Genomic DNA, 21,324 nt, shown 5'->3' on the forward strand with positions numbered 1-21,324 from the left:
GCCCCCAAACATCCTTAACCCTCATCCTTAACTCCATGCGTCCTGCGAGATGGCGGGACTGTGCTCAAACCCAATTAAAAATGTCAAAAAATGGGGAATACCTGTAGGTAGTTAGCAGTTAGCGCACGCAGTAAATATTCATCACGCCAAGCCAGCAAAATGTTTGGCCCACGGGGGGTATGGGGCTTAAGGAGTCAGGCAGGCGGAGGTATCGAATCAAACATCCTGGCGGGGTTTCCAAAAAAAGTGGGGAAAGGGAAAGGGATTTCAAATCCCTCATCCCAATCCCATTTTGAAGCGCGTCACACAGTTTAACTTTTCATTTGGCGCGGAACTTGGCTGCTCTTTCAGTTTTTCTGTGGGTGGCTTACATATCCTTCCTCCCGGCATCCTAACATCCTGCAGCATCCTGGCGAGTACGGCGGCTACTGCTTATCAGCATGAGACGCACACATGTCAGGACTAAAAACAGGAGCCAGGATATAACAGGGAGCACCGCAGCACACAGAGTAACTGGAATGCATTGTGGACGTTGGAACAATTGCGTTCTGTATGTTTTCGTGCCTCGTCAGCAAAATTAAAAAATAGATACGCAAACGTTGGCCTTTCGTTTTTGTTTTTTTTTTTTTTTTGGAAGGATGGGAGGGGGAGCTAACTGCCAAAGTTATATAAAAGAAAATGTTGGCTGCCACTCTTGCCACTGCCACACACACACTCACTCTACCCCCCCGCACTTTTCTCGTTTGCCGAATTCAAATGTCACACAAGGATCGAAAGGTACGCATGGCCAGCTCTGTCACTCCTCTCGCCCGCCCCTCTCTCGGTGCGTTGCTTTATTGCAAAAATACACAACAAGGACGAAAAGTGGGAGGAGATGAGGTGGTAGAGAGGGCTGCATGGGCGGCAGGAGCAGGACCAAACAACAGCTGCTTGGGTAGCCAGGCCAGGCCTTCAGCGAAGGGAAAATCTAATAGAAGTAACACAGCAGTTAGGCCGAGGGTGTCCTGCCGAGAAATGTCACTGGTCCTGGCCGATAACTATTGCCAGGTGGATGTGGACCAGTCCACCCCCAAAAACCAAACCAGACACGAAGCCCTGGATGAATGGGGCTAGCCCCTGTCCCCCAGGATTATTTTTTTGTTCTCCCCATTTTCCAGTGCGTCTCAGTGTCTGGGCGGAATAGCCACCCACCCCCAACCTCTGATTCCATCCCGGCCAGTCCAGCCCGTTGTGTGTATTTTTATTGTATATATCATTGATGAATTCGCCGATAACAAATCTCAATCAAATGTCAAAAAGGTAACTGGCAGGAACGTCCTCCGTCCACCAAACGGACCGGACCACCTCCTCTCTCAACAAAAATATTTTCCAACCTACACGTTGTAATGTTGCAATTTTCACGCTGGCCACGCGTCGTATACGCAATTGTTTTAAGCAATTCTGTTGTTGGTCCGAAGTTCGAACAAGGATAGGCTGTTAAGGTTGACAGCTGCAGGTGGGCAATAGAAGAATTGACCTCTCACCATTTTTCCTCTAACCAGTAACCTGTAACCTGTGTGCCTTTGACAGCTAAAATTGTCATCTTGAGTTTGAAAAGTGTCAGTTTTTTGAAAATTGAAGCAGGGGAAGTGATTTAGTTATTGGTTTTGAAAGAGAAATTGCATTGGATAGCCATAAATATTTTATTTTTGAGTTGATTTTCAAAAATTCCCCACCAATCTCCAATCAAAATCCCCTTTTTAAAAGCCTCCCTTTCCACCATCGCATCATCACCAAATTAAATAAAGCTCAATGACAAACTTCATTAGCCAAAAGATCAACTGGCCAAATGGCGAACAACAAAAATAGCCAACCCCTTCTACCCTCCTACCCTTTTTATAGATGTAACCCCTTTTTTTTTATCAGCTTACTGGGCTTTGTCCGGCGATTGGACTTCGACTATGGCCAGCCAGGAGGATTGGCAGGCAAACGTTATGCCAAAAACTAAATTAAGATTGAAATGTAAAACTGAAAGCGTTTTACACAATTATTGAACGCTTGACTACGGTGGCAGGGGGGGTGGTATGAAAGGGGGTTGTTGTAACAGCGAAAACCACTCCGAAAAACCGAAACCGAAAAACCAGAAAAGAAAAATGTGGCAGGGACATTCCACCGTCTGTCGCGACATTTGACAGACAATCCACAGTGCGAGAATCAGTCGAGTGCATAACTTACAAATCCGTAAATATAAATTTTCGATTCTCAGGGATGGGGATGGAGGATGGGATGGTTAGATGGCTGGGTTGGGTTGGATGAAGCCCCGGTCTCTAATGAAGGTTGTCCGTCCGTCCAGCCCCCTGAACTGCCTTTGTGGCATTATCACTCCAGCATGCATTTTCTAAATGAAAATGGGCAGAGTAGAAACGCTAAATAAATCCAAAAAAAAAAAAAAAAATAGAAAAAAGGAGAATAAAAACAAAGAACGGTCTCAATGTATGGAAATTTCTGTTCAATCACAAATCCAATGATGTTCGCTTCGACGCATTTTGACAGTTGGAGCGACGACGCACAGGGGCGTAGTGCTAAGAGGGGGTTCATTTTTTTATTTCCCGACTTGAGCTTGTGCTTCGGCTTTGATGAATTTCCACTGTGCCTGCTCCTGGCCCCAGTGATTGTTGTTTGTTTGAAAGGCTTCGTTGTCCTGCTATCCCTTCTAGCCAGCATGGCATGGCATGGCTCCACTTTCCTTCCGATTTTTCCCCATTTCCCCGAGATTTTTTTTATGCCAGCCCTGTTAGCCCTTTCTTTGTCCATCGCAGTGCATTGATTAGAATGTTTGGACTTGAGTACGTAAATATTTTTGCTTGCTTGTCAATTAGAACGTTAAGCTGCTGTTGTATTTCCATTCTGGAGAGTCGGCATTGGATCGGAATTAGAAATACAAGAGGCCAAGACTGAAAGCTTTTGTTGGATGGCTTTTTTTCTAAAGTATTGCATTCGAAATGGTCTAGACTCTAGACTGCAGAGAACCAGGAAGAAGTTAATCAAAATTTAGGGATCTACTAGGAAAGGTAAGCTCTTATTTTAAAGCTTCAGCCTTAAACCCCCATTAGTCCATAAATATTTAAAAAATCATTTAAATAGACAGCCCACTTTCTTCCCTGAATTATTCTCCCATCTTTAAGAAATTTAACAAAAAAAATCAATATCCTTATTCTTGGAAAGTTTTTAGGCCTTCTTTTTAGGCATTACCCAGCCCACTTTCATTACCGAAATTTCCTCTTCGTGGCATAAAGATAACACCTGAGCCCACCTGAGCTCCGCCCTCCCTCGGGGCTACTCAAAAAGTCATTACTTTAATCGAATTCGCATTTCCCGAAATGAGTCCACAGGCCGCAGGACTTGACTGCAACGCCTCCGCAGGACTTGTGAGTCGAAGGATACCCACAGCAGGAGTAGGGTCATTGCAAAATGTCTGACAAACATGCAATTAAGTCGTTAATACTTCATCGATTTAATACACGCGGACAGGAGCAGGACCGCGCCGCTTCAGGATACTGCCATGGAGGCAGCAAGGATTAAAGCATTAGCGAATCGAGGATAAAAAAAGAATGGAGAGGAGTGAGTGGAGTGGAGTGGAGAGATGAGAACGGAAGCGGAAGTGGCAGGACGATGGCAGACATTTGATTAGTTTGTTTGGACTCCCTCCGCTTAGTCAACCGCTTCCTTGCGATATGCAATTACGATATAAAAGTTAAACAAACCAAAGGATACCTGGGCCGTAGTCCTATCCGATATCAGCGATATGCGTTCAACATTTGAACATTTGATTAAAAACGCAAATAGATTTTGATGCTCATCCCGCATACCTCCCGAGAAGGATTTGAATCTCCTATGTGTGTATGTGTGCATAAAAAATTAACCAAAAAAGGATGAAATACAGAAATTTTTTAAGCAAATAGTGAGCCGGGGGGGAGAACCAACAATTCATCAGGGGTACTATGACGGGACCGACTATGACGTTTTTTGTATCATCCCACCAAGGCTCAGATCATCTCCCACCTGTAATAAAAATCATAACCAGGAGGCGTGGCACCAGACACCGACGCACATATTGAACTAACGACCAGAGGGGGGAGTGGGAGTGGGACTAGGGGGGGAGGACACCCGCATGTCTGTGTAAAAAGGTAAAAACCAATCAAGAGCATCAATAAAAGGCACGTCAATCAGCGTGCGGCATGGTAGTAGGCTCTCTACAATTTTTTTCCTTCAAAAAAAAAAAGAAAGAAGAAAAAGCTTCTGCTCAACAAGCACGAAAAAATCATATTTCCTGGTCCTGGTCATGCGTGTGTGTATGTGTGCTTTTTGTTTTGTCCTTTTTACCCCACATAGCCCCCCTCACAGCCCCCCCCTATGTTTGTGTATTTTGGCCTTTTGTCTAGCTCTGGCAACGCGGTTTTAGTTCAGTCAAGCTGTCATATCGACGCTTTTGCATGCCAGACCATACCAGACCATACCATACCATACCATTCCATACCATAGCAGGACCTCCACAAAAGGACCTCACTCGAAGACCCAGACTCTCGGCTGATCCTGCCCATCCTGTACAATGGTTACATATCATGATTTTTCAATAAATTCTACGTCCATGCGGCACTTTGCTCATTGAATTTTGAACAACGATATCCGGGCGCCCCAAAGGACGATGTTGGAGGATAAGGAAGGCTACTCCCAAAGTTCAAAACAAACAATGGTAATGGATGTTGAATGATTTACAAAAATCCCTCAAATACTTAATGCATGAAGCTCTTAAAGAAAACTTTTTCCCTAAAAATTCTATATTGTTTTTATGGATTGTTTTAAAGCCTCAGACACAACCCCTTGACTTTCAAACAATTACGTTAATCAATTCCCTTGAAATAAAAAAAAAAAACGGACTAATAACATTCTCTAGCTCCCCAGTAGCATATCAAAGACCAGGACAAGCCCTTGCAAGGACTACCCTCTAGTAGTCCATACTTCATATGGCATAATCATAACAAAAATCTGTCCAGCCTATCCCCTCATTTCCAAGCCAAGTTCTTTGCTTACGCATTGCTGCATTAATGCGTATGGAAAACATTTTTTTTTTGTAATGAATTTCAGTTTTTTGGGGTTGCTGCAATATGCTAATGGGTGTGAGTTGGGTCTACCGGTTTTTTGGCAAAAGAAGTTTCGCCAAAATTCGCGACCTGCGTTGGATAGAGGAGAACCTTTCACTTTTTCGGTAAGCCGCATTCTGCGTGTCTCACTTGACGCAGAAAAAAAAGCAACCCACAAAGTTTGGGGGGGTTTGAGTCTTCAAAAAAAATATGATTTTAACAATGAAAAAAAGGGTTTTTAAATTCTGGATATGGCAAGTATCAAATGCATATATGGTCGACCATTCATTCGAGATCCCCTTCAACTCCAGAACTCGAAAACTTCATATCCCCCAGCCTCGGTAAGTCTGCTGCCAATTTTATTAATGAAAAGTCAAGTGATTTTCATTCTGGAAATGGGCGTGGCACCCACACGCACAACTCGTTAAGGGTGGTCCTGACCAAAAAATAATTTACATTGAATGACAACCCAAAAAAAAAATATGCTTCTATAGAAAATATTTTGAATAAAATATTTTTGTTCAAAAAAATAAATCAATATTTTTGCCCCAACCTCGGGCATCTCTTTGAATCTCAATTAACCAATTAAATAATTTTAATAGCTTAATAAAATTGGTCATAGTTTTAAGTAGCAATTCCAAGAAACCATTTGTCCAGTTATGAGTCCTGAGTCCTTTTTCAAAACAATGCCAGCCAACGCACAGGCGCATGAGTACTTCTCCGGCCTTCTAAGGACTCCCAACGTAACACCTCCCTTAGACACACGCACACTCACATAAATTATGCCCATGTACAGGGATCCCAAGGATACAAGAACCAGGACTCGCACATAAAACGCAGACTGCACCCAGAAAACGGAAAAACTGCGGAAAAATCAATTTTCTTGCGAGCCTTGCAAAGGACCTAAGGGTGGGCTGTGTAGTGTTCTACGCAATTTGTGCGTTTTTTGGGGGTTGCACACGAACACCAGGACACTCACACACACACACATACACTGTGATATTGTCACGCACTTGTGCAGCAAATTGTCACCCAGTTTTTGCCAAAAAAAAAAATAATAATAATACATATAGAGACATAAAAGCCTTGGGAAAAGAGAAAGTTGAAAAATATTGTTCACTTTCTTTGAAGTGCAAGAATGCAGCATAATTTCGGGCTAATGCAATTAGGCAATTATTAGGATATAGGGAGAGAGCCTATGGGAGAGTGTGGGTGGACTGTGTGTATCCTGCAGAGTGTCCTGCGTCTGCTAATTACTCATGCCGCACGCATTTGCCGCGGGGCACTGAGGCGTATACACAATCATTTTCGTTGGACGTGCATTGAATGAGCGGTGGGATGGGGAACAGAGAATAAAGAGGAGAATAAAGAGGAGAACAAAGGGGAGAAGAGATGGGGAGCAGAGCAAGTAAAAGGGAGAAAGTAACAAGGAGTGGGAGGGATGTGCTCTCACATTATAAATTATGGGCCAACCTTTCTCTCAAGCAATAAATAAAATGTTACTTCCATATTATTTTTATAAAATTCTATAAACATTATTTAAAGCTCTTCTCTTTTACTTTCTTTTCCTTATTTTTCCTTATTTTTCTTCCAATTTTCCTTTCCACAAACTTACAACAAAATGTCATTAAAGTGACATTTCTCCCGCGTCACGCACTTTGCCAAAAAAAAAAAAAATAGCATTTCCAATGACGTAAGCAACAAAAGTTAGATTCTCCCGGTTCTCTGTTATTAAAAAAGTCTGTCCCAAGCCCAAAGGCCTCAAAGGCCCAATAGTTGTTTTTGTTATTGGGCAATTGAGCACAGGCGGCAACAAAATGTTGCAACACAAAGTTTCTCCACAACAACTTTGCACTGAGAGCCCTCCCAAAAATTCTGATGAGCCACCAAGGCGTGACTCTTTCGTCTTCAGTTTCTCCATTCTACTAGAGGATAAATGTTTTCCTATTTCTATTCCTTCTATATCCTTTTTTTCCTGATAGGTTTTCCCTTGCAGATTGATGGGGAAAAGTGCTTGCAACAAGGGGGCAAGGAGTATCCAAGAGGGTGACTATCGAAAATGTGTCAAATTGAGGCAGAAACTGGCATTTCGAGGCGATTCAAGACGATTGCTTTTTTTTTGTGGGTCTCGGCAGAAGCCGGAAAAAAAGGGCCACAAATAAAAAAGGAAACAAAAGGACTCTTTGGGATTGACAACAAATTATTTGCTCCTTGAAGGACTTTTGAGAAAAGATAAAACTTTCAGGTGTTAGCTTGGCAAGTAATTGGAATATCCGAAGATCAACTTTAGTTTTCAAAAGTTTTCGTACATTTTTAAATGAATATTTTTAAAAGAAAACTTTTACTTTAAAACTAAACTATTTAAAGACCAAGTCCTTGCTATATAAAAAAAAATGAAACATTTTCAAAGCAACATTGTCCGAAAAGTCCTGGCAACAAAGGACCCAAAGTAATGGAAACCAGTTTTCCGCAAAACCTTTCTTCTTTTGTCCTTCGGGGCATATTTTTTTGTGGATTTTCTGATTGAGAACTGCAATTAGTTGTGCGGCAGGACACGCGCCTGGCCTGTCGCATCAGCTTAGCCCCGGCTGTGTATCCTGTGTCCTGTGTGTGTGTGTGTGTGTGTGTGTGTGTGTTGTGTGCAGCAACCCTTCAACCCTTGTGGCAATTGCAACAAAGACGCAACGGTTAATTAACAGCCAACGAAAAATTGTTGCAGTTGCACTCGAGGGTTAGCCGGCGCCCAGGAATCCTTTGATGCTGCAGCTGGATTGCAGTCAGGGGATTAGAGGCAAGGATCTGCCAGGTTGTGCCACCCTAGCAACCCTAGTAACAGGGGTTGTTGCATGTGCAACATGGGTCGAAGGCCGGAGGTCGGTGTTCATTATCAGCACGTGCCCGAAGGTTGTTTTTCCTCTTTATTTTTTTCTGGACAAGATTTCCCTTCCTGACGGACGGACTGAGACGGACCGTGCCACAAAAGCGCTGTTGCAGTTTTGTTTTCGTTGCATAGCAAAGTGGCAGGCAACATCCCAATATGGGGGATGCTATATAACTTTGGTGGTGGCTTAAAGTTTCGGATGATGGATCTGGATTTTATGGTTTTCGGTTTTCGGTTAGTTGGGGGTGGGTGGTTGCCTAAATTGGGTAACGGAATTGTTTCGTGATGACGTGGCAGGTTTCCTATGCATCTGAGGCATGACTTGGCCGAAGATACTGTATCTCATAGATGACTTACTAGGGGTGGCTTCAACTTGGATGATTATTTACCTGGAAAGAAAGTTAAAAAAAAGAAATATAATTAGTTTTTAAGGTTTAGTTTGTATTTAAGCTTATAATTCATACAAATTTTTGTTATCCAATGAGAGAATAGCTGGCACCCGAAGGCACTTCGTCGAATGTAAATAATTCCAACAACGAATTAAAATTCAGTGCACAAAGCCGAAGACTGCAAAAAAAAAATATTTTGTGCAAAAAAATGCAACAATAACAAAAAGCGACGAAGTCGAACCGAGCGAACAATAGCAACTAAAAGCGATCGAGGAGAAGCGAAATAAAATAAATGCACTGCTCGTGCGAGTATCTATGTATCTGTATCTGTATCTGCTATTGCTAGCTCTATCTCTCTCTCTCTCTAAAAAAAAATAAAAAGCAAATGGATGCAGAAATGTGAGTGCCTCGATGCATTCTGATTGGACGCGCAAAAATGGCCAAGAGACTATATGGCTAATAAGAGGAATATTTTAATTGTCCGTTGTTAGTTAATTGTTTTTTTATTATTATTATTTTTTTTTTCAAACAGTTCATATCTGGCGTGGCACCTGTTCGCAGCTGATTCCGTATCATTAGTCATACCCCATTCGGACTATCTCACTTTGTCTCTTCGTTCAATTATTGCATAATCCAAATGGACAGCAGCGGGTTAAAGAAATAAAAAAAAATATATAAAAAAATCGTGAATAAAAAATAAAAAAAACATCATCAACAAGAACAAAAACCACGTAATTTATGCAAAAGTGTGAGTGCGTGTGTGCTATCTGAACACGTATCTGTTTAGTGTTATTTTTGTTTTATGGCTATTTTATATTTTTAACACTATTGGTAAACAAATACACTTAAAAAAAACACACAAATACACACGAACTAACACATGTGTTCGACCCTCGTCGCAATTTCCGTAAATTTAACCTACATTTTGGCATTTTTTTTTTGGCAAAGCAACAAGAATTAGAAATTGCAAGCATTTTGCGATAAATGAGTGCCAAAAGAGAGAGAGAAGAGAATTGGGATTTTTTTGCGGAAATTTCCCATTTCTTTTAGAGGGGAAGAGGGATATTCTAACGGGAGTTCTTGAGGCTCTTAAGTGATCTTTTGGCTAACATGTCGTATACTTAATATTTATTATTTTCTCTTTTTTCATAAAAAAATATTAAATATTAACTAAAAAAGTTATTCTTTTAACTCTCTCCCTCTCTAGATCTCTCTCTCTCTCTATGTTCCTCGTGCGCAGCGAAAATTCAAAGCAAAGCAAACAAGCCCCAAAAAAAAATAACAAAAAACAACAAAAACGATAGTGAATATCGCGAATATTCGCATGCACACAGCAATCTAAGTATCTCCATCTCCCTCTGGCTGCTATGTACATTTGTTTAAGAGAGTATATATGTACATAGGCATGTCTATATACGTACATATCTTGTTTGTTCTAAACTAACCCATACATGGCCACCGCGAAACAAGGTCAAATGCAGTTTATTTGCTCAATAGCAAGAATAATCCAACAGTTGTTTCGGCAAAAGTATCTGTGAGATACTTTTTTTTAGAGGGTAGATCTATTAGATTTTACTCAAAATTATTAAATAATTATTATTTGTTTGTTTTTTTTTATAAAATTATCTTAAAAAGATATCTGAATATCTGAAATCTCTAAGATAAAAATGTATCTTTAGGGTATAACTTTGTCGTTTCTTTTCCAAAAAATCTTTCTTTTCTTCCAAAATTTTTTATATTTTTTTATATTTTATTTTTATTTTGTAGAGATTGCATTTGTGAGTGTGTTTGGTTACTTTTTGATTTATCTTTTCCGTTGTTGTTGCTTTTGTTGTTGCAGCCTGCGACTGCGCCGGCATCTTTGCCAAAAAAAAAAAAACAAAAAAATAAAACTGTTTTTGTTTCCTTGGCTCTCTGTTTTTTATTCGTTATCGGCTTTTGCCTTTCTCAAGGATATTCGGCGCCATATTCGGAGCCGGAGGAGGCTCTCCTTTTGTATTCTGCGCGTGTGAGAACAACAACTTTTGGGTTAGTCAGTCAAAGGAATTCCAGGAATTAGTCGGGCATGCATGAAAGGTGAGAAATGAAGCCCGAAAAAAAGATCTTTTTTGCCAAATTGCGAATAAAGATAGATGGTGTTTGTGTGTGTGTGTGTGCTGGGAATACAAAATTGAATGAATTGAATAAAATGTGAATCAATTAAGCAATTAATGCATATGATGTATGCAAAACGATGAGAAATCGTGATCAAGGAAGTATATTATTTTTTCTTAAATTCTATATTTTTTAAAAAATTTATAGACCCTTTCATTTAATTATATAACCCACACTTGACAAAACTCAACACGGATCTCAGCACTCACAGAACGACAATGCACAAATAAAATTCAACTAAAATAAATGCCAGAAACATCGGGGTATATAGTAGAATATATATGTGTGGGATACTCGATTCCGGGACTGGCAAACAAAATTATTTACTTTGTACGGCAAACCCCACCAGAGTCAGTGAAGGAAAAATAAAGAACGCATTTTGGTTCCAACTCGCCCTCTCTCTATCGCTCTATCCCCCATCCTTCTCCCACTCACTTTCTGCACGTGGAGATCTCCGACTGGTACAAAAAAATATATATATAAAAAACAGCGCATTTTGCTGTTATTCATCAGTGACCTTGGTTGCAATCTTTGAATGTGTTTGTTAGCTCGCCAAAAAAAATTCAATTTTTGTTCATTTTTTTATTTGCGATTTTTGTTGACGATTTTTGCTTGCGCATTTCAAGTTTTCAAGTATATAGTATATAGATAAAAAAAAAGGAGATTTGTTTCTCTTTTTTTTTTGCATTTCAAGTTATGCAAAGAAATAGATTTTGGTTGTCAATATTTCATTTCGTTTTTTAAATGCAGCTGCAAAATAATATTACTCATACGCCGCATGGGACGAGTGGAAAATTACTCCCAAAACCCCGCAAACAAGTGCAACTTTATTTAAATATTTATTCAACCTGTTAGTGCAAAACAATTAATAATAAAAAAATAAATAAAAAAGAGACTAGGAGATATACGAAAAAAATGGCAAGAAAGAGTTCCATTTGACATTGACGGACAGGCGCAAAAAATGCCGAAAAACTAACAGAAAGAAAGGGGGGGATAGCAGCAAAGTAAGAGGCAAGGCAAGAGAGCCCCAAAAAAAATAAAATAAATAAAAAAAATATCTTAAAAGCCAAAAAACAGAAATTCGTTCGCACTGCACACAAGTGTCCCAATTCCACGAATCCCTCATTCCACGCTCTTTCTGCCAAAGAAGAAAACAAAAAAAAAAAAAAAGAAAAAATAATAATGCTAATACATAATAATAAGAGACGAGCAAGAGTAAGAGCGTCAACTGAACACAAACAGTTAGGCAGACAGAAACAGATACAGATACAAGTGAGAGTAGAGATACAGATACAGATACAATGGCAGCAAAGTGCAGAAACAGATACTTGCCACTGATAAAAAATAAGATAGAAATGTTGCTGATATTTATTATTTTTAATATATTTTTTAAAGAGTATTTTAATATAAAATAAATATATATCTAAGTATATATTTTTTGTATCTATGTATCTCATAAATGTCCCCCCACTTTTATTTATGAACTTGCATTCCATTTTATTAATCCCCTGGCAGCATTATACAGTCTCATGCATATTTATGGAGAAATATACACATTTATTTGCTCTATTATGTCATTTTATTCACTTATTTAGCCACAATTCATTTGACTTGGTCTAATGACGTCGAAAATTGTTATTGGAATTTTGGGTTTATTTACGGAAGTGCCTGAGTTCTATCTGCGATATTTGACATTTAATAATGAATGCATTAGTTGGCTTTAATTGATACTAGTTTTGAGATAGACTCTCATAGATATTAATTAATATTAACTTGTCCCTGGCAATTATTGTAAGAAGACATAAATCAAGCGCGTGTTGGGCATATTTCATAAATAAAATTATAAAATTAAATCTGGCCATGTTAGACTAATTAAAAGTCGCTAAATGACACGAGCTTTATTCTCAATGCAATCTGTTTATTTTTTATATATTTTTTTGGATTATGCATTATCCACTTTGTGGTTATTTTTAGCAACTACTCAGTCTGTCTCATGATATTATTTTATTTTTTTTTTTATTTATTTCAGCGATTATCTCATTCAAAAAACACATTCTGTGTGCATCCGATGATGTTCTTTTGCGCAGAAATACAAGTTTTCAAGCCGGCTGGCATTCAAATAAAAATAATATCATCCTTAATATTATTTTTTTTATAATAAAAAATATAAACAAACAAACAGAAGCAGTAGCTTTTGTATCTTTAAAAAAAATTACAAGATAAAAACAAAAAACAAGAAGCTACCAGGCAGCAGACTTCGATGTCTTCATTTTCATTTCTCAAGTTCAAGTTCAAGATAAATTTGATTTTTATTTCACTTTCAGTCTGTTTTTGCTTTTTTCTTTTGCTGCCGTGCTTTTTCTTTTATTTTTATTTTTTTTTCTTACATGACTCACAGATACACAGATACTCGGAGATGCTCAGAGATACTCTCTCTTGTGTGTGTCTGTATTTTTTGCATAAAATTATTTTTATTCATGGCTTGGAGTTTTCTTTATGGCAAATTTTAATATTTTTATTTTTAATTATAAATTTAACTTTCAACAACTTGAATTTATTTTTATCGTGACTTTTACACTCAAACCCACCACCCACGTAGTGAAATGAGCCACCAAAATGTCAAATGTTTATAAAAACAATTGGTATTCAATAAGTGAAAGACGGGCTTGAAAATGTGGAATTTCTTCGGGCACTCTGCAACGCCCACAAGTATCTAGATGGATGTGTATCTTGTGTGTGTGTATCTTTGTGTTCAAAGTCACACTCAGGTTGTCCCAGACAGCGTTTGTCACGACAGTCGACAGTCGCACAAAAGACTCACACAAAAAAAAAACACACAAAAGACAAACATAAACCCACAAAAAATAAAATAAAAATGTCGCATGCAATTTACTGCAAAAAAAGAAGAAATTATTGTATTGTCGCATGAATTTTACTTTTTTTTTGTCATTTTTTATCATATTTGTGGCGTGCAACAACTTGGAAGTGCGACAAATCGCGATTCGCGACTCGAGGAATTCGGGGACTGGGTCGCATTCGGTATTGGGGGTCTGTCTGGGGTTAAGTCGGCGACTCGCGACTCGCGACTTGCCACGAAATCGAAAGTTATGACATTTTGGCAGCCGAAGCGAAAGTGTTTAGTGTTTTGTGTGGCTGTGTGGGTGCGCCGCCCTCTTCGTTTCTCTTTTGTGGAAAGTATCTGAAGTATTAGATTTGTATCTGCAAATTGCAGTTGACATAACCAGGTTTGTGGATGGCTGGTGGTGGGAGGGGTTAAAGTGGGATGGAGAGCCCTAGGACTTGTAGCCCTAAAAAGTATGCAAATATTTAGTTGCTACTCTAAGGCTGTCCTTTCTTTGTTATTTATTTAATACTTTTAAGTAAACTTGGCTTAAAAATTATTATTTTCTTTTCAAAACTAATCCTTAAACTTATTTCTTATAAATTTCTTTTATAAATTTCTTATAATCCTTGAACATATTTCTTATTTAAAAGTCATGTATGAGGAGTATCCTTGTATGACTCTATCCTGATGACTTATTGTCCTTCTCCCTCCTTTTTTTGGTCCTTTTTTAGTCCTTTTTCCCCCCTCCTTTGATCAATGCAGCAAATCACACAAATTAACTAGAGAAACCTGCCGCAGGACAGCTCAGAAATCCTAATGAAAAATTGTGGCAAAAAAAGGAGGAGGCTCCGCTTGGAGAAGAAATTTCATTAGAGTTCAAGTTGTGCACAAGCCGCAGAAAACAAAAACCCACAAAAGACAAAAACCAAAAAAAGGACAAGAGGAAACTGGAAGGACCCACCATTGACAAGGATGATGTCCTAGCAATAAATTGCATCAGAAGAGGGGGGAGGAGCAGGAAAATGCAGGCAAATTATAGCCACAAGTCCGACAGGACTCAGAGCCTGAATGTGTCAGGAAGAGAGGGGAACTACTCCCCTTCTATAGTAAAATTGAGAAAATACTATAAACTACGAGTACTACGAATAGAAAGAGATAGATATAACCTATAGAAAGAGAGGGAGGACAAAAGCCGAAATGAATTTTCACTCATTTCCTTATCGTCTGTGATTTCCTTGCCAGACTTCCCAGCCAGACGCAGACAAGCCAAATGAATTCTCTCTATGCAGGCGGGTGGCAGTCCCTACTACTGACACCCAACCACCCACCCACCCACTCACCCACCCATCGTCCTGTTGCCAACCCTCCACCTCCTTCTACTACCCACTGTCTGTCGCATTGTCTGCAGGCGGCGCACAAAAAATGCATTTTCTTGCTTGGAAAAAAAAAAGTTTTCTCTTCCACTCGCATGAAAGAGGAGGAAAAAAGTAAAAACCCCAAAAAAAAAAAAAAGAAAGAGGAAAAAAAGGAAAATCAATGAGGAACAACATTGCATGAGGGTTGTATCCCCTTGCATGGAACGTCATTATGATGATGATCATCATCGGGGAGCAGCAGCAGCAGCAGCATCAGGAACTCTGGGCTGTCATCATTATGAAACACAACAACCCTCGACTGCAGCACTTGGCCCAAAAGGGGGGGGGGGGGGTTGCAAAAAGAGGGGGGTGCAACCCCCAAACAAAGTGCAGAGCATACAGACCCCTTGCTCTCTCTCTCTCTTGCGTCTGTCTTTCTCTCTCTCTAACGGTTTCTCTCTCTTCCTTTCTCCTTTCCCCCAAAGTGGAAGCTTCGAAAAAAGGAGCAGCAGAAACTTTCACTTTTTTGCATTCAAAGGCAGGGGGCGCCACAAAAAAAACAAAAAAAAAAGAGAAAAGGAGAAAAGGAGAGAGTACTAGAAAGGGGGAGTGGCTTGGGGGGGCCGTCATGCGGCATTTCATTTATAGTCGGTTAGTGCAATGCGCCAAAAAGCAGACAACACATATGTATAAGCCATAAAGCAGAGACAGAGGCAGTGAAAGAGGCAGGGCGAGTGAAGGAAGAAGAAAGAGAAGGCACATACCCAGTAGAGAGAGAACAACTGCAGTTGCAACCCTTTTCTCTCCACGTTGCAGCAATAATTCTCAAACAACAAACAAAAAACATTTTAGCACAAAATGCAACTCTGCAAAAACAAAACTTTCAACAAACAGTGGCAAGGGATGGGTGGCATGGGGAGAGGGGGTGCCTGCCTGCCACAGAGGGTTGGTTGGTTGAAACTCCAAAGCTTCGAAAAACTTTTACAACCGACGGTTGTACTGAAGATGGAAGCAATTTCCACATTGCAGGGCCACAACGTGCCCGAGTGTAGATAAAAATATTTTAATTTATTTCACATTTGTCGACTGCAGTTGTTTGGAAAACCTAAAAGTGGGAGAGGGAGAGAAAGAGTGTTAGAGGGAGCAGAAAGCAGTCACCACCACCACCCTCCCCCCTGTGTTGCACATTGGCTTTCGGGCGAGAGGTTTTCCACATCCATCCCATCCATCCTCTCTTTCACATATGCTGCCATGCCGAGTCTGGCATTTTCCCATTTTCCTTCTTCTAGCTTTTTTTGTTTTTTTTTTTTTGCCTGCATTTGTCGCATGCAGGCTTTTCCGGCTTTCCCGGCAACCCTTATTGCAACCCCCCAATACCATTCCATCCCTTCTGCAGTTTCCCATTTTATTTATCTTTGATAAAAGGTTTTAGTTTTCCATCTAAAGGGAGTTGGGAGTTTTGGAGTTTTTGGAGTTTTGGGTATCCATCAATAGTTGGGCTCAGACTAAGAGGTTTTCTTGGTCTTTTTTTTTCTGAAGGGATTTTATTGGAAGGGGGCATATAAGGGAAATTTTTGGGATATTAATTTTCAATAATATCGATTATTGAAAGAGATTTTATTAGGAAAGTTAACAAAATTTAAAGATTTTATGATTCAATAGTTGGGCTCAGACTAGAAGATTTTTTTTCTTTTTTTTTTTGTTTTAAGAATTTTCAGATATAACTTGAATCTATGGGGATTACAAAAGCTATAACCTTTATATATAGATCTGAAGGATTTTATGGAATGGTGAAATACAAGGGAAATTTTTGGGACATTAATTTTAAATCATGTAGATTTGAATAATTAAATTTGAATTAAAATAAATAATAGATTTCAATATTCATATTTTTAAAGAGATTTTATTAAGAAAGCTACACAAATTTAGAGATTCTAATATTATAATATATAATAATATTATATCTCAGATATAGAGATTTTATTAAACAATATACCCAAATTATAAGATTTTAAGATGATAATTAGTACTAGTACCTCTAAAAAGTTTTTATAACTTTTAATTTATATATCCTTTTTTTAAACTCCCTACTCTTAAGCTAGTTTTATGAAATTTCAATTTCAAAATTCCATTTGTAGAATAAATCCCCCTAGGACCAAGAACAAAATAATAAAAAACTTTCATTCTCGTTTTTTATTATTTTCAGATCTTTTGTTTTCTGTTAAAAAAAATAGCCTGACATTTTCCATTTAAGCTTGCTGGCAATATTTCTCCAAACAGAAATTGCGGAATTTCAGAGGGTTTCATATGGATGCTGGTAGAGGTAGTTGGGACTGGTAGTTTGGGGAAGGAAACTGCAATCGAATACCCATAAGGCTAAAAAAAATCCCCCCCTATTGCATTGATGATTTATTTATGCAGTGGCGCTCTCCACAAAAAAAAAGAAGGAAAATTGATTTTTGCATTCTGCAAAATTTATCGCTAAAAAATTGTATTTATCAACAAAAACTTTTGAGGCAACTGGCAACTGGAAAAGCAAACAAAGTGCCCCCAAAGGGCCCCCCGCCCCAAAAGTATTAATGGAATATTGCCGAAAATTTCTGCAGAAAAGCGCATACAAAACAAACAGATACGAGATACAAGATACAGATACTCTACCATGGATAGAGGGAAAGAGCCGAGCCGGCAAACAAAAAACTTTCAAAGAGGAAACGCTTACCAGAACAGAAAAAAAAGGGAATTAAATTTTTGCCTCTTTTTATTATTTTATGCTGTTGCTGCAGTTTGCTGATTGTTTATCTAAAAAATGAGTAGAACTGGGGAGGCGGAGGAGGCTCTGGGGTGGGGCCAGTTGCAGTATTTTTTGTTGCCACGCCCCGAAACTACAGGAAATGAAGTTTCCACAAACACACACTCATACTAGGATCCAGGATAGGATGGAATATAACGTTGAAAAATCGAAATTATATTAGAGGCGGAGCAAAAAACGGAAATGGACAAAACTCACATAGATAGAAAAAAAAAAGGTATTCTCGCCAGGGAGTAGTTGGGAGTAAAAAAAAAATATATATGCATATATAGGCGGAGGTGGCACGTATATATGGATGTGTCCAGGAAATAGCTTCGGTGCAAGGAGTGCTTCGGAAAGGATACCAGGAGATTAATGAATGGCGCAGCAACTGCACAAAAAACAACAGAAATGCAACAAAAAAGGACTAAACCAATTCCACCATGCAGAAGGGATATGAAAAAGGATTTGTAGAGCAAGGATTAGTCATATTTCACCTCAAAACTTTGCAGTTTAAAGTTTAAACAATTTAAAATTAAATAAAAATTTAATAAATATTTAATAAATATTTTTAAACCAAATTTAAATAAAGGATTTCAGTCGAAAAGAATTTATGAAATTTTTCCTGCAGGACCTGCAGAGTGGCTGCAGTGGTTTAAATGGGCGGTGGTGCTGGCGGCTATGGCGGTGTGAGTGCCACAGATGGCTGCCACACCATGCGGGTGGTGCTGGGGCAGAAGAGGCAAGAACAAGGCCCGCTCGGACTAGGGTCGTGTCTAAATTAAACTTCATCATCGTCACAACACACAAAAAACAAAACAAAAGCAAAAGTGGGTGGGTGGTTGGGTGGTTGGGTTTGTTAGGAATTTTTCGTAAAAATTGCATAGCTTTCTGCCTCCCCTCGTTTAGCCGTCCTTTTCTATCCCCCCTCGCTCTCCGACTCTTTCTATTTACGCTAGCCTGGACTGCAGAATTGGCAGCAAAAATATAAAATGGGAACGGCACAAAAAAAGAAATCAGAAATTATTGTAGATTGCAGAGGAGCTGCTGCTGCTGCTGCTGCTGGACACTAGGAGCTTGCAACATGGGGCATGGGGCATGCAAAAGAGAGCAAGTGAAGTGCATAAATGGATTTTATAACGTTCCTGGGCCAGGGCTAAAGTAAATTTATGCTTTTTAATGCAATTGCAGGACGAGCAGACCGTAAGTGGGCGGCAGTGGGGTGCCGAGGCCATGCCATGGTTGGCTGGTCCCAGGGCTTGAATGCTTTTAGCCAGGACCTCTCCACAAAAACAACAAAAACGAAAGCAGTGAGTCCTCCCCCGCTTCCTCCGCCACAACAAAATGGTTGCAATGGTCGGATGTCGTCGACAACGTCGCCATCGGCCAGACAAAGTGACATTTGTCGTTAATTGCAAAATTTATGGTCAGGAATCCTGGAGGAAAAAATAAGCTAAGAGTGGAGGTGGATGGTAGAAATGGAAAAGGCCTCAAGGGGCACGTCCCAGAGTTAAATGCAAAACAAATACGACACAAAAAAGAAGTCTATGCCAGCGAAATGAAAAATTTTAATGCAATTATCGCATAGAAGGAGAACTTACGGTAACTTAGGCACTAGATGGCGCTAGGCGATGGTCTAATTAGTTCGAACAAAGACTTAGATGCTTACCTGCAAAAGAAATAAAGGTAACAAAGTTAATAAAATAGTTTATAATAATAATAAATTATTTAAAATCTTAAGTATTATATTTTGTTAATTTTTTCTCTTTAAAGATTAAACTTCCAATCAAGAAAACCAAGCGAAGCAGGCCCTCTAGCTACTGTTTTTTATAGACTCTTCTAATGAAGTTGTAAAAAATCGCTAAAAAAAATAGAAGAAAATTTAGAACCCAGCGATGTTGCCACTCTGCACATGCGACGTTGCCTTGGCTGCATTTTCCCGGTAATTAGTGTGGGGCAACTAGGTGGCCCAGCGCGGTTGTGATGGCTCCAACACCTCACCATGCCCCCAACCACCAACCACTGTTTTTTTTTTTTAGGGCTGTCTATCAGCCGTGCAGCCATGTGTGCAGTTAACCCTTTTTGGGCCCTTCCACTGACATCGAGTGCACTTCAAAGTAGCAATTCAATTTCATGGTTGCGCCACCTCACTCCCTTGCAACAGATGAAAAAAAAAAAAAAAAAAACCAAATCTAGACTCTATGTTCTGTGTAAATCACGTCCATAAAATTGTTGCACTCGAGTTGGTGCATTTTAATTAGACCAAAAAAGAGAAGAAGTAGTAAGAGACGTTCGTCACTGCAGGTGGTAGTTGGTTGGTTGATTTTAAAATGTGTCTTATCGCCGGTCATCGCAATGTGAATGAAACACCTTGAGTCACCCACGCATAACGCCCGAAAAAAAAAATTTTTTTCTTTGAGAAAATGCATAAATTAAGCTTGAAAGTATCTTCCTCAAACAATATCATTATCATCATCAGAGTGGCAAGTGCAAGAGTTGCGTAAATGCATTGTTACATTGTTTCCAAGTGCCACACAAGGGGGGAGGGGGGCGACTGGTAGTCGTTCGTGCCACGCTATGAATGAATCACCCAAGCATGTGGCCAAAAAAAAAGACATTGTATAACTTGACCCAAGTCATCCGTTAAAAACTAGCGTTTTTTGGGGGTGGAATTAGTCTTAAAAAGTGGGTTTTATGGTTAACAAGGGAGTTCATTGTTGCATTTAGGGATTAGAGAGTAAAAAAAGGATTTAAAAGCAAATTAGAACATCCTTTTTCGCCAAATATCACTAAAAACGGCTATCCACGTAGGTGACGAACTAGCGAATGCCTAAATGTGTCCATATTACGAATACGAAATTACCGTAAGGTGTTCCCTCTCTCTTAAAAAGTGGGTTTAATAGTTAACACATGAATTTATAGTTTAATTTAAGGATTAAATAATAAAATTTCTTATTAGAACATCCTTTTCTCCAAAAATCAAATCCGTCTCACCCCTTAAAATGGCCATCCAAGTAGGTGACGAACTAGAGCACGCTCTAGTGTGCCCACATTACGTATTACGTATAAATTACCGTAATATTTTCCCTCTTCTCTAGATCCTTTTCTCCAAAAATCAACTAAGTCGCATCACTAAGGAAGGCCAACCTAGTGTGCCCATATTACGTATACGAAATTACCGTAAGGTGTTCCCTCTCCGCCATGCACTTGACAACAAATTACCTGCTCTTGACTGATTATTTTCCCATTGAGCCAAGTGCATCTTACCAACATTGAGAGTTCTGCATATTAAACGAACCAGAAACACCGGCAAAGAAGCAACAAAGAAACAAAAAACAAAATTTAATAAAAAAAACACAAAAAAAAAAAAAATCAAAAAGAAAAAAAAAAAGAATTAACCACAATACTGAGGAGGTGGAAAAAAAAAAAAGAGAACGCCCTCGAAGAGTTAACGGTAAATGCTGCATATGTGTTCTTGCCCCTCCCTTTCCTACGACCTTTCTTTGGGAACCCTTTTTTTTCGCTGCTCGCTTTCTTTGTTCCTTCTTCCACTTGAGTTTGCTTTGTTTTAACGGAAGCTGGTGCTGTTGTTGTTGTTTTTATGCTTTTTAATTTCCTTAACCATTTTTCTTTTGTGCTTTTTGTTCCACTTCTCGCTCTGTCCCCCCCCTGCCGAGTGCACTCCAATCGTCTTCGCTTCACTTGCTTTCGAGTCAAAAAAAAAAAATATTAGGAAAATCTGGGGAAAAGGAAGCGCATCCAAAAAAAAATGGAGGAAATGTCAAGTTGACA

General features: G+C 39.2%; 1 protein-coding gene across 1 annotated transcript in view; it reads right to left on the bottom strand.

The window, feature by feature from the left end:
* The window catches only part of LOC6498655 (zinc finger protein chinmo), a 46,642-nt gene that overhangs the window by 18,282 nt on the left and 7,036 nt on the right, over positions 1 to 21,324 (bottom strand). The window lies entirely within an intron of this gene.

The sequence above is a fragment of the Drosophila ananassae genome, chromosome 3R (genome assembly GCF_017639315.1).
Source record: "Drosophila ananassae strain 14024-0371.13 chromosome 3R, ASM1763931v2, whole genome shotgun sequence".
Lineage (NCBI taxonomy): Eukaryota > Metazoa > Arthropoda > Insecta > Diptera > Drosophilidae > Drosophila > Drosophila ananassae.